General features: G+C 38.9%; 1 long non-coding RNA gene across 1 annotated transcript in view; it reads left to right on the top strand.

The window, feature by feature from the left end:
* Positions 1 to 12,642, top strand: part of LOC137148172 (uncharacterized) — a 78,340-nt gene that overhangs the window by 53,370 nt on the left and 12,328 nt on the right. The window lies entirely within an intron of this gene.

Here is a 12,642-nt window from a genome sequence, read left to right on the forward strand (position 1 = left end):
TTGCCAGTGTCACCAAAACTTTAGCAACTTGTGTTAAGAGCCCAGTAGCCAGGCTGACACATCTGTTTGTTCACTAATCAGGATTGTTTCACCATGTCCTCACTCCCCAGTTTTTAAGTTTATCCACCTGATGTTTTCTCATGTGTGTAGATGCACATTAAGACAGGGATGTCTCATAGCTATATTTCTGTACCGCAACTAGCACCATGAAGCCGTGATTCCCAGTCTGGAAACTCAAGGTGCTACCATGATAGAAATAATACTAGGGAGCTGAGGCACATCCAGCAACTTTTTTTTTTCCTCTTCTACTTTAAAGAAATTCTTAGCCTGGCAATCTGAGCTATGCAGGGCACATTGCTAAAGTTTAGGGAATTTTGACAATTCCCTCTGCAGGTCTCCTGTCAGTGTATCACATTTGAAAAATGATTCCACATTGAGACAATATGCTTTTATTTTATCCTCTGCTTCACCATCATACTGTGAATCTAGACTAAAGAATTCATTTCTGAAGATTAGCCCTAAAACATTTAAATTATAAATGCTGCAATTTACTTTAAATCACCTCTCTCATATTTTTCATGTTTAAATGGAATATAGACTAATAAACCCATGAGAAGGCTTGGAAAAATAAATAAATCTAGAATAAACTCACTTTATGAAATATACTCTAGAGACAACTTTCAGTGCTGTATTAATAATTACTGTTTTGGTAAAAGAAAGCAAGTGCATGCTACTCTAAAACAAAGACCTTGTATTAACCAGAGAGATTTTGTTTCTGATGTGCTATTCCTCAGGCTAAAGTCCAGAGAAATATTCAGAGGGCTGGATTCCGCCATTACATTCACATACACAACTCCCATTGAAGTCAATCAGAGAATCATATGGAAAACTGAGATCAAAACTTGCCCAAGATTATTTAGTTTCTAAATACCACATCATTCTGCAGTGCCAATGCCTATTCAAAGCGTAATGAAAAAAATGATTAGAAAATGATTTAGTTGTTTCAAGTTCACACTCAGAATCTTAGTACAGTGGAGTTTTCCCCTCCATATAAGGACAGCTAGGTTGGGCCCCAGTGAATAAATTTTCAAAATTGTCTCTATTGGCCTCTAATCTGGTGCATCTAATATTTTAGTGCCAAAGGCCATGGAATGGAATGCATCTACAAAGTAAGGTGTGCAAAATTGAGCATCCAAAAAAAATAACCCTCTGGAATTAGGCACCATTTTGATAATTGAGTTCTTAAAATATGCTAAACCACGTTCTAATGCCAAGAGTCCTGTTCCAAAACATAATTAGCTCTGAGATCATAGAATTCCAAAGTGAAAGGCCAATGCTTACACTTATGCTAGTTTAACGGAATTATACTAGGGCAGTGGTTCTCAAATGGTGTTCCGCGGAACCCTAGGGTTCCGTGGGCTGAGCAGAAGGGTTCCGCGAAGAAGCCGTACCCCGCCACCGAATATTAAAAAAAATCTGGTGCCGCCAAACAGCTGTTCGCGTGCCGCCAAACAGCTGATGGGGCTGCCGAAAACGGCCCTGAAAGCGCGCCGCCGAATCAAGCAAATACCGTGCCGCTGAAAAGAGGAAGATTTTCTTGACTTTTCGGTGGATGGTATGGCATGGGCGGGGAAGGGTTCTGAGGGCATGGCATGGGGGCTCAAGGGTTCCGTGGGTGGAAAGAAATTGAGAAACACTGTACTAGGGATATACTGTTGTAATAGTCAGTTACTTCAGAATTTACACCAGTGTAAAGGGGAACAGAATCTGACCGCATCATTTACACTCCGCAGAACACAATGATGGAGACTACTATTTAAATATATCAGTAACTTTGTATATGCTACGGAAATTTTGCACACATTTCCTTCAATGGCTCATGCCTTGCCATTGCCAGGAACATTTAGGACCAGTAAACAGCATTTTAGGCTGGGATATTCAAAAGGGCCTAAGGAAGTTAGGCACCCAAATCCCAGCCCTAACCTCCAAGTCTTCAGACCTGCTCTGAGCAGGTCTAATTGACACACTACTTAAAACATTTGTGGCAACCAGCAACACTTTGGGAGTCCAATGTTGCTAACCCTGAAATTTTGCAAAATATCCCTTGTGTAGGTAAAGCTAATGTGTACTGTAATGTTTTTTCCCATAGCAGCACAGCTATTCTTCTATAAAGAGGCTTGTTTTGATTTTGGATTTAAGGTCAATTATCCTTGCATTTTTCTATTTTGGATAACTTTGTTAATAAGAAAAGTCATAAATTTTGGTGCCAAAATCTCATTCATTCTTTGGTGGAGAGAAGTTTATCATTACATGCTGCAGAGCTGTAATCTATATAGTGGTATTGTAAATATTTTCCAAAGGGACAAAAATCTGGTTATCTTCCTCCATAAATAAAGTAGTCTTCATGGAGATGTTAATGCTGGTCAGTTCATCATGCATTAGTGTCCTGCCCAAATCTTCCATATGTGAAAGTTCACCTTTAAAAAAAAAAATCACTAGTATTTATGTTTAAGGCAGCCCAGGAGGAAAAAAATTGCCGCAGGAGCTTTCATTCCCAGTTGATGGCCATAAATAGAAAAACTAGCTTTTGAACAGCATTTTTCTGTAGTTGCTTCAGAAATGGAAGTGAAGGGTTTTATTAGCTGGTTACCACTGGGGCTCTTGGCTCTAAGTCTTATCTTTTATCCTTTAAACTCAATTTTCCCAACTACAAAAATTCAAATGAATGCCCATGAACTCTGAAATTCGCATGTGGAGTTCTGCCACATTTTTAGTTCATTAGCACTTAGAAATATAAAGTGAAGGAAAAAATCAAAATATGAGTCATAGGGCAAAATAATTTAAAAATAACTTGCAGTTTGAACTATATGTTCCTAACTAATACAAACTGAGGCAAACTGTAAGGATAAAGACAACGTTGAAGGCTCAGACCCTCAACCTTTATGTGAATAGCCCCATTGACTTCAATACTTATCTAGGGATATCTGGATTGAGCTCTAAATGAACAGATTGTTATCACACTTAAATCTATTGAAGTTACTGGGTAATTTTGCAAAATATCCCTTGTGTAGGTAAAGCTAATGTGTACTGTAATGTTTTTCCCAGAGCAGCACAGCTATTCTTTTGTAAAGAGGCTTGTTTTGATTTAGGACTTAGTTAATTATCTTTGCAGTTTTCTACTTTGGACAACTTTGCAAACAAGAAAAGTCATAAATTGTGGTGACAAAATCTCATTCTTTGGTGGAGAGAAATTTATTATTTCATGCTGCGGAGCTGTAATGTATATGGTGGCATTGTAAATGGGTACTTTGACGCTTGATCTAAAGCCCATCGAAATCAATGGGAGACTTTTTCCATTGACATCAATGAGCTTCAAATCAGGCCTTTGGACCTGTCCAGTTCTTATTCTTTTCTCTCATGATGGTATTTAGATACCAAAGTGATAGGCCCCTTTTATGCATAGTGGGCCAGATCCCCAACTGGCATAAATCCATGTATCTCTACTAACTTCACAGGAGCTATGCTGGCCGATTTGCACCAGCTGAGATTCTGGTATAATTTCAGATCACTTTATATTGCAAATAGCCTTTTCAGTGAGATGAAATGGAGGATGAAGTTTATAAAACATACCATTAGTCATAAATAATTAGCTAAGGAGACTGAGTGCCAGCTGGTGTAAATCAGCATTGTTCCATTGACATCTATGGGGCTTCGTGGATTTACATCAGGTGATAATTTGGCCCAGAGATTTTTGCGCACATTTAGATAATTCTGTTAGAACTTACAGTTATGTAGAGGTTAATTATATGTTCATTAGGGTACAAGGTTACTTATGCCTATAAAATGAGATTTCTGATATTGTGGGAAGGAAATCTGTGTATAAGGTGAGTTGTAGTTGTGTGAAAATAGTTTGTAAATTACTTATTTTCATATGTTGTTGAGTTTCTTCTTCTTAGTATGAGTTTCTTCATACGTTCTTAGAGTTTCTGAGTTCTGTAATCTTATAAGTAGTGGTAACGATATGATTACAAACCCAACTAACTCTGTAGGCCAGTTCCTCAGCTTTTGTCTAAATCATTGTAGATCCATGGAAGTCAATGGAACTATGAAAAATACACCAGTTAAGGATCTGGCCCTATGACTTCTTTGTGCCTTGAGCTTTCCTTGGAAACAATTCTGCCATGCAGCACATATGTAATATTTTATATTCCTGTTTATCTTCTTATTAGAGAGAGACCCAGACCAGAACATAGGAATTTTGGATCTGCCCAATTTCTTAATCTCACAGCTGGCATCTCCAATATCTCTATTATGGGCCTGTCCCGAATAGCTCTAAACATTCACCAAATTTGGATCCAGGTCCATCTTTGAACTTCATAACTTCAGCAAAGCATCTGTACAAACCTTACTCATGTGAACATCATTACTCATAGCTGTATTACTCTTGACTTCAATAGAACTACTCAAGTAATTAAGGGCTGCTCTGACAAACTAGGGTTGGCAGAATCAGGCCCTTAGTGTATTATTCCTCACATTATTTAGTCTCTACAATATGTGTAATATGGCTGAGTTGACATTTCAGAAGAAACCTTAATAATTCTTGCAGTTTTCTGACTTCTGAATGCTTGATTTCTCAACCTGAATGTTGCTAGTATTGATATGAAATTTTAAATGTGACTTTTCTTGGCTTACACTTAAAGGATCTGTTTGCAGCAGATTCCTATCTGTTAAGAAGACAAGCTAATATATCTCCTTTGGATCCCTTAGGATTTATTCATAGATTTTAATATCTCTGTTTGCAAAGGAATCTTCAGGTACAGAAAAAACAAACAAAAAAACCCCCCCGAGAGTCCTGTAGTACTTTAAAGACTAACAAATTTAATTTCTTCAGGCATAAGCTCTCGTGGGCTGTAACCCATTTTGTTCCTGGTGGAATAAGCTTTCATCACATGTTGCAATGCAGTTCAGGAATGTTCCTCTATGCCACTTTTCAGTCAGGGGATAAGAACATTTAACACAACCTTCCTGACATTGTTTCTTTGATACAGATGCAGTCGGTCAGTTGTTCTTTTTTCTCAACTGTTGTGGGGCCTAGTCCAGCAGTTCTTACTTAAGCAAAACTTCTATTGACTTTGGTGAGTTTTTTTGCCTGAGTAACCACTGTAAGATTGACCTAAGATGGTTTTAATTCAGCAATTTCTACTTCTCTTCCATCTCCCTTCTCTCAGCAATTCACATCAATCCTCATATGACAAGTGCCAGATCCCTGGGTTCTGGCCAAGTTATGTACCCGCATGTACTCTCACCTTGGAACACCACCTATGCTGGGGAAAGGAGAGGACTGGGTAGTGTAGAATTTATCTCAGCTTCATCTTACCTAGGGATTCCCCTTCATCAGCGGAATCCCTAGCTGTGCCTTTCTGGAAGGTTTCCAGCTGCTTTGATCTATCTAAGTAGAGCAAAGAAACAGGACAAAGGCCTTAAAGTCTTGATTTCCCTTTGTATCTTTGTTTCATGAATGATTCATCTCTCCCTGCTGGGCTGACCTTTGACAAGACTAATTTTCAAGTTCTTTTTTTCCGGCAAAACATAGTGAATTGTTGGAAATATTTATTATATATTGTATTATTTAACATTTGTATTGCAGTAGCACCTAGAAGCCTCAACCAGGTCAGGGCTCCCATTGTGCAGAGCACTGTAAAAACATTTAGGTAAATTCTAGTCCTTGCCCTGAAGAGCTTACAATCTAAATGGCAAGACATAACAGGTGGATGAGGCAATTTGGCAGAGATGGGAGAGAGGGCAAAGAAATAACAGGTTGTTTTAGTCCCAGGAAGAGTCATTTAAGGACAGACTTAAAATGTCACTTGAAAAAAAAAGTTGCTATTTTTAGTGGTATTTTACAGTGATGAAATCCCCCCTCCCACTTCCCCAAAAAACAAACAAACAAACCAAACCCCCCCCCCCCCCCCCCCCCCCCCCCCCCCCAGCCTTCCTCAGTCATTTGTCGATATTCATAGAGTTAGCAGGTCTAGAGTGACTTGATGCGTTAGAGACATTAAAGGGATAGGGGGACACATTTTAAAAAAAATCATACTGCTGTCTGAAAATATGCTATCTAGCAGATGGGCAAGTCACACTTCTGATTCCTATAACTGAATGTCAGTAGAGAAAATATATTTTGTGCATTTGACAGTGCTTTTCTGTACAGTCAGTATTCCCCCATATAATCAGATAATCTGTTTTCCCCTTTTGTTTGTGATTCTTTCACATAGCAACATGGAAGAGAGGAACCATTTTTTTAAAATAAAAAGATATGGATGTAAAATTACAGAATTGACCGTGAAAACTCATGATCTACTTGTCTCTTTCTTTCTCTTTCTCAATGACTAGATTTCAAGTTGACATTATGTTATTTTCCCTGACTGTAAACAGTTGTTTTAAATTATGTGGGCCAATGCAAAATCTCATCAAACGCAGTTAGCACCAGACCCATATCATACCAGCAATTTATAATTACATTCTCCTTTGGAGGATTTTAGTGTTTTATAGGTTTAGTATTGTATTCACATTATCAACATTTGTATTAACGGTTAAGAATACATCGGTAATAAAAGCAAAGCCTTCATAGGTCAGCTCTGCTAACCAGAGTTCTTCAGAATAAAAACCTTGGCCTACCTGGGGAGCTTGTTAAGTTTCCATGTATATACCCCAGCTCACTGTGGAAAAGTTGTAGTTCAAAGATCAATAGCTCTAATTATTTCCCATTTCCCACCATAAAAGAATGCAGCAAGAGTAAATAATTTATCTATAAAAATGTACCTGTAAATCCCAGATAGTCCAGTTTTGAACAGACTGAGTCAGCTTGACAACTGCTGATAACCAGAATTATTTTAAGAATTTAGATTTCGCAGATAGAGAGAATAATTTGCAATTTTACAGATGAAAAGGATTCTTAGAAAAAGCCATTAGTGGAGATAACCTGGAGATTGTTACTTGGGAATGCAGCACTCAGCAAAAGATAAAGAGCTAACTCCATAGGGAAGGTTGCCATCAGCCCAAAACAATTAGAGAATAAAAAATGAAAACATCTGACTGATACTGTATGTATTCACTATCCATATACTCCATCCCTCTCACCCCCAGGCTTCACTCTTATATGTACTCTTATAGGTAGTAGACATCTTAGAAGCATAAGAGCTGCATTTTGTGTTGATGTGTAGAGTTTGGGAGTGAGTAGAATATTAATTTGTTACACCCCCTACCTAGAGGCCGTGGGCCCAACTCAGGCTGTAGAGACTCATGCTTTTAGCTCTGAAGATCCCCATTTTAATCTCTAAAGGTGACCAAGATTGTGATCATTTCACAAACTCTTTACAAATATTAATGGATAAATCTGTGCAGCCCTCTAGGTATTTTCATCTGAATCTAATAGACATGGAAACTGAGGCACAGATAGGTTAAGTAACTTGACCCATTTCTCCTGCTCCTGTACTCTAGTATTTGGGTTATCATTCCTATGGCAAAAAACTGCTTGTCATTTTTACCAGCTGCAGGAAAGCATCACTGTGGGAGGTTTTTCAAACCAAAAACTTAAAACAGGCTGGGAGTGAAGATCTTCTGCCTTTATAAGACCAAGCTGGGAAATGGTGGGGAGTGGGAAGAGATCAGGAAAAGACACCATCTGAAGCCTGAGGGCTTGGCAGACCTCAAACAAAAGAAAATCTGAAGCTCGTAGCCACATCTGTATGTGCCCCAATGTGAAATTCCTAGCCTGTAGTTGTTGTCTGGCAGAGCAGAAAAGCATAATAAATGTGGATGTGCAGTGCTTGTAGATTCTGCTTCTTTGCCTTCCTGAGACAGGCAATAGCGGGGAACTTGAAAAATAAAGACCAGAAACCTGTTTCATCTCTGTAATTTCTAATTGTTAGTGTGGGGACCCCAGGTTAGATTTAGCTGCATGAAAACTGGGTCATGGTGCTGAACTCTGACCGCTGAGCTCTGTACCAGTAGTGCTCTTTGAAACAAATGAAACAGAAAACCCCACACAGATAATCACAGTATTGATTATACAACCTCTCCGATGACATAAAAATTGTGTGGGTGTATTACAGAAAAATATAACTAAATCTGCTGTTATCTCTTCATAGATGAGGTACAGGATGGTATATTGTACTATCTGTTTGTTTAATAAAAGCTCTGCTTTCAAAAAGTAACCATCATAGGATGGTTGCAGACAAGGTTCAAATTAACTAGAACAAATCTAGTTTCCTGGAACACAGATGTGACAAGTGAAATGCTACTGTTGTTATTGCTAAATTAGACTCTACCGTGCCACTATGTGATATGCTGAGCATGGTTTATTATTTAGGATGTTCATGCAAACAACTATGTTCATGCAACATTAGGGTAGCACAATTAACAGTACAAACAGTTATGGCTGCAACAGCAATAACTCAGCCATGTTGCATATATAGGATATTTAATGATGTAACTCTTTTTTCATAAACAGTGATGTATTAAAATACATATTTAGGGGCCATTACACCAACCAAGAATCACCAGAGCATGTGTCACTCTGACCATGCCCTCTTTTTTTCCCCTTCCATTGTTTTCTATGCCATGGGTGGTATGCAGCCAGTATGCCAGCCATGTATCTCTCCCTGGAAGGGGAATACCAAGTTACCCCTTCAGGCCCTTTTGAGCTATCAGAATGTAACATGGATCAGATTTTGGCCCTATATCTTTTAGTACAGTCTTTTTCTATTTGCATGTCTGTGCCTTTTTTTAGGATGCCCCTATGACAATCTCTCCCTGCTTCAGAACATCAACAAACCTCATTCTCCTGTAAGTCATGCCTCAAACTTGCTTCTTTGAATTTATTTTCACTAATCATCCACCTGTGTCCTTTTGCCTTATCCATTTCATTCTCACTCATAAATTCAGCAACAGGCTCTTTGCCCAATCCATGGGAATAGCCATGGGTACTAGGATGGCTCCCCAGTATGACAACCTTTTCATGAGTCATCTTGCAAAAGAATTTCTGGACAAATGCACCTCAAAACCAATGATATATCTGAGATACATCATTGATATTTTCATCTTCTGGAGAAACTCCCTCATAGATTTCAACCACAATTTCCACAACAACCTCCCCTCTATCAAACTCTCCCTAGAACACTCTTGCACTATCATCAACTTCCTGAACATCACAATAAGCTTCAGCAATGGCACCCTACAGAGAACTATTTACAAGAAACCCACAGATCACCATCTTTACTTTCACAGATACCATAACCACCCCAAACACACCGAAAATATTGGTTATCTACAGCCATGCCCTCACAATGCCACAGAATATACTCCAAAGAAAAAGTCCGGGATACACACCTTAACACACTTAAAACTGACTTCACCAAACAAGGACACTCCACCAGAGAAGTGGATCACATCATGGGATGGGGCACCTAAATACCACAAGATAATCTGCTTCAATACAGGAAAAAACCTCCTCCGACTGCACACCCCCAGTTGTCACCTTCCACCCCACCCTGGGACCCATACAGGCTATCATTAAACCATTACCACCCGTACTTGATGGGGACCACATCCTGACAGAAATTCTTTCCAAAAGCCCCGTCTTCTGGCCTTCAAACAACCTCACAACCTCGCCAAGCTAATAATCAGAAGTAAGCTCCCCGCAGACCAGGACCCAACAGCGCAAATTGGCACCAGACCCTGCCAGAACAACAGATGGAAAAACCTGCAGGCATATCTCTACTGCTACACTAATCAGTGCCCCCCCATCCCCCAACAACACAAAGTCCATGGGTCTTGCACATGTTTATCACAACAAGTGATGTGTACCTCATCCAGTGCACTAAATGCCCCAATAACAACTATATGGGTGAAACCAGACAATCACTACACTCTTGAATTAACTTGCACAGAAAAATTATAAAAGACTAAAACACCTTATTTAAGTGTGGGGGAACACTTTTTTCACAAAATGATCACTCCCTATCTGACCTGTCAGGCCTCTTCCTCAATGGAAACCTGCACAATACTTTCAAAAGATGAGTGTGGGAGTTTAAATGCATAACTTTCCTAGACACTAAAAATCATGGTCTTAATAAAGACACTGGATTTATGGCTTATTACAGCAATATGTAACCCATTAACTCTTCATTCTTGTCCTATGATTGCAGGTGTGTTAATGAGCTGCTTCATTTTAGAATATCTGTTAATTACTTATGCTAAACAATTTGTACCACTTTGTATTTAATTGTGATAGTCTGAGTACCTTTCCCAGACCTGAAGAAGAGCTCTGTGGAACTTTAAGGTTTCTCTTTCATTAATAGAAGTTGGTCCAATAAAAGATATTACCTCACTCTCCTTATGCCTTAGTCATTTGCCATTGTAGCTGCCCCATCACTTTGCTTTTACCTTGCATCTCTTTCTCCCCCACCCATCCTTTGTATTTTGTCACTTTATTTGGTACACTCTTCGGTGTAGGATTGTAAGAACCTTGGGCCAGATCTTTAACTGCTGTAAATCGGTGTGGCTCTACTGGCTTTCACTGAGCTACATATCAGTTGAGGATCTGGAACCTTGTTGTCTTCTCTGTGAAACACCATATGACCAATACCATCTTATAAAAAACAAAAAAAATGTTTGAATTAGTAATAAAGTTTCTCTCCTTTCCCACCTAGCACTCTCTTCCCCAATTCCCCATTCCTGCTCTGCCCTCCAGATTTAGAAGAATTTTAATTATAGTTAATCTAACTTCTCTCTTTTTTGATATATCAATCATCCTGTTTCATCAAGTATATAATGTTTTCATCAAAGGGTTTACCCTGATCAAAATAGCATTTTCCCTTGATCATGCAGATGGTCTCAGAGCCATGCAGCCTACTTGAATGCTAGATAGGGCTCTGGATTTGAACCCAGCTTTCTGCAGGTAAAGGCTCATGTGCTAACATTTCTAGATTCTATTATTTGATTGGTTGACTGATGGTGTTAGCTGTTTCTGTATTAGTCCCACCTGAAATCAAGTTGGTTGGCTTTCTTGATAACCATATCTTGACTAATTTGCCTAATTGATTTCCCCAACTATCAGCATTGCTTTCTTCCAAACACATGGAATGTCCTTCCCAACCTGATACACCAATCCACAAGCCTGCCATCACCATAATCCTTCCTAGAGACCCACTACTTCTGTAACATCTATAAGAAATGAGGCAGCTGATAAAAGGTATATAGCAAGGCAGATTGGGGTAGTCATACCCATACCAACCATCACTCTTCTCTCTGCTTGCATGTTGTTACTTTCTCTCATTTTCTATCTATCTTTCACATTGCAAATTCTTTGGAGTAGAAATGGACGCCTAAGATCTTGTGAGTGTCACTGCAATACTATTTATAATTATCTCTCTATTGCATCTAGCACCATAAAAGTAAGATGTAAAATGGGTAACATACATTTACTATCAATGGAAGGTACCAGAGCACTCTAGTGTGTTGCATTTCTTGATATTGTGCCATCTGGTACCTCCCCGCTCTATCCCCACCAAAGCGGGATATGAAGGCAATTACATACAGTTGCCATGAGTCAAAGTAGCACTAATTTGTAATGCACTAAATGTACTAGATTAGCATCAGGCAGACTTCTGGCTGGCTACAATAAAAATCCAGCACAATTATTTACACTGTTCTTATGCAATCATAATAATAGCTTTAATCTACAGTACTGCTTGTTCTAAGATGGAAAAAGTCTAAAGTATTGTGCAAGAAATAGCCCACCAAATAACTTTGTGGGTTTTTTCCCCTCTCATTTTATAAGCTTTTACACTAAAATTGCAGCTGCCTCCTGATGTGACAAGGATGAGAAATCAGCTACTGCTTTGTTCCCAAGTTTATTTTTTAATGTCACTTGCAAGTTTAGGATACTGTAGATCTTCCATATTTGTAAGTTCTCAAAGGGAAAAATACCAAACTTTACAGAGTCATGCACCCTGCAGTGAACAGCATGAACATGATACAGTGTAAGTGCAGGAGCAGTTAACAGTTGGTTTCTTAATGAAATGTCAGGAGGCTGGCATGTTCTGATACTCTTACCTTTTTGCTTATGGATAATATTATCTATAAAGTGTATGTAAACTTGAGTATTCAGATGTCACATTTGTCAATCATCAGTTCATTTTACAACTAAGAATGAGGCTAAGGCTTTCCTGTGGTAGATGAATCTCATAGTTGTAAGGGAATGTTAAGGAATTAAAGCAGGAGCTTTGCAAATCAGTGAGCTGGGGTTTGCTAAAGAGGCAGTACTGAGCAAAAACTTGCAAACCAGCTGTTAACTTGCTGAATGGTCTGAACTAGTCATTTAGCTTCTCTATGCCTTATTTTAACCATCTGTAAGATGGAGATAAAGTAGCTACTTACCTGCCCCTCTGGGGTATAGTAAGAGTTAATAAATTATTTGTGCAGCACTTTGAAGCACTGCATGCAAAAATGCTAATCGTTATTGGCAGAGATATTCAAAGGCACAAATGGCAGTTTAGTTTTTGAAAATCTTCCCCGTGGTTATTATGGACTCTGCCACTGAGGGTGGGATCCACAAAGGTACTTAGATGCCTAAACTCC

The sequence above is a fragment of the Emydura macquarii genome, unplaced genomic scaffold, assembly GCF_026122565.2.
Source record: "Emydura macquarii macquarii isolate MOO-44397 ecotype Brisbane River unplaced genomic scaffold, CSIRO-AGI_Emac_v2 contig_587, whole genome shotgun sequence".
Taxonomy (NCBI): domain Eukaryota; kingdom Metazoa; phylum Chordata; order Testudines; family Chelidae; genus Emydura; species Emydura macquarii.